Here is a 1490-nt window from a genome sequence, read left to right as displayed (position 1 = left end):
ATGACTGGAGTGGAAATAGACAAACTGAGAGTGTTGTGCCAAAGACCTTGGAGAATGTGGGTGAGTGGCCTAGGGGGTAAGAGAAGAAAGTGATGAAGAAACATGGAAAAATATATATCCTTATCCCACAGAAAGGAAGGTCTTCTGTAAAAGAGTGGAAAGCCAGCCCCGTGAGGTTAGGGTAATTAATTGTTAAAATATTTTAGCTACTTTAAGGGCCAGAACAGAAACTTCTGATTTTTTAAATTATTTTTTATTGGAGTTCAATTTGCAACATATAGCATATCACCCAGTGCTCATCCCGTCAAGTGCCCCCCTCAGTGCCCATCACCTTTTAAATTAAGTAATTGTGAGATAGGGAAATGATTTGGTGGCTTGTGAGAGCATCCTTGGAAAAACACTAGGTTTGATGTTCACACTATAAAGCAATACAATCATTATCCTTGCAACTATTAATGTAGAATGTAACAGTAATTTGCAATGATTCTTCATGCTGGTCCCGTGGGATAAGGGAGTTCAATTATTCCTATTTGCAAAGGAAGGAATAGACAATGGTTCTGTGGTGAGGCTTAAAACAAAGTTATTGATTGAGCTCCCTTTAATTGGCTATCACTTTCTAATTGGCTGATGATGTACAGGCCACTCAAAACTCCCAAGAGAATTCGCAGGAATCCAGGCTGCACAGTAGTGGTAAGTGATAACTTGAATAACCTTGTTTATTGGCTAAGGGCAGCCACTAGGCTAACTCTATAGGACTGTTACATGGGCCTTTTTCTAGTACTTCCAATTAAGGACATTGAAATATTTGCATTATCAGTCATTTTGATCACTAAAGCTCAATTAACATATTGTTTGTATTTGGTTCTATGCTTATTCATATCTAAGGATACTATGCATTGAGATGCCTGGATGATAAACATTTATATTTGGTATATATAAAATGGTGTTATCCCTTCTGTGTTTATCTATTTATCACCTTCGAAAGTATCATATTCCTCCCTTTGTTGAATTATCAACATTGGCTTATGCTTTAAAAGAAAAAAATTCATTTCCAGAGTTCAATTTGGACTTTACAGTCAGTGATGGTTTTGGGCACTGTCAGGATCAAGCTATTTTGGAAGAATAGTATCCTGGACAATTAGTAAGGCAATATAGTTGCGATACTGACATATGTATAGGGAATGCTGGAATGGAGTGTCTACTCTAGGGGTTTCTATGTAGCCAGCTATAGATAAAGTTTTTTCTTCTTCTCTAAGAGGGAAACTTGTTTTGATCTGTTTCCAAGAATTCTTTTCTTTCCCTTTTTTTTTCTTCCTTCTATTGTCCTTTAGATAAGAAAAACAAATGGATAGGATGGAGCTTTTGTTACAAAGTTCCCTTCAGAGAGGCTAAGAGACATAGTGAAATGTCTAGGTGTGCTAGGGGCCTTAGGGACTGATGGGCTGGATCAGTGTTTGCTTCTTACATTCAGTCCTGTCATGATCATGAGA

The sequence above is a fragment of the Canis lupus genome, chromosome X, assembly GCF_003254725.2.
Source record: "Canis lupus dingo isolate Sandy chromosome X, ASM325472v2, whole genome shotgun sequence".
Taxonomy (NCBI): domain Eukaryota; kingdom Metazoa; phylum Chordata; class Mammalia; order Carnivora; family Canidae; genus Canis; species Canis lupus.
This window is presented reverse-complemented; position numbering follows the sequence as displayed.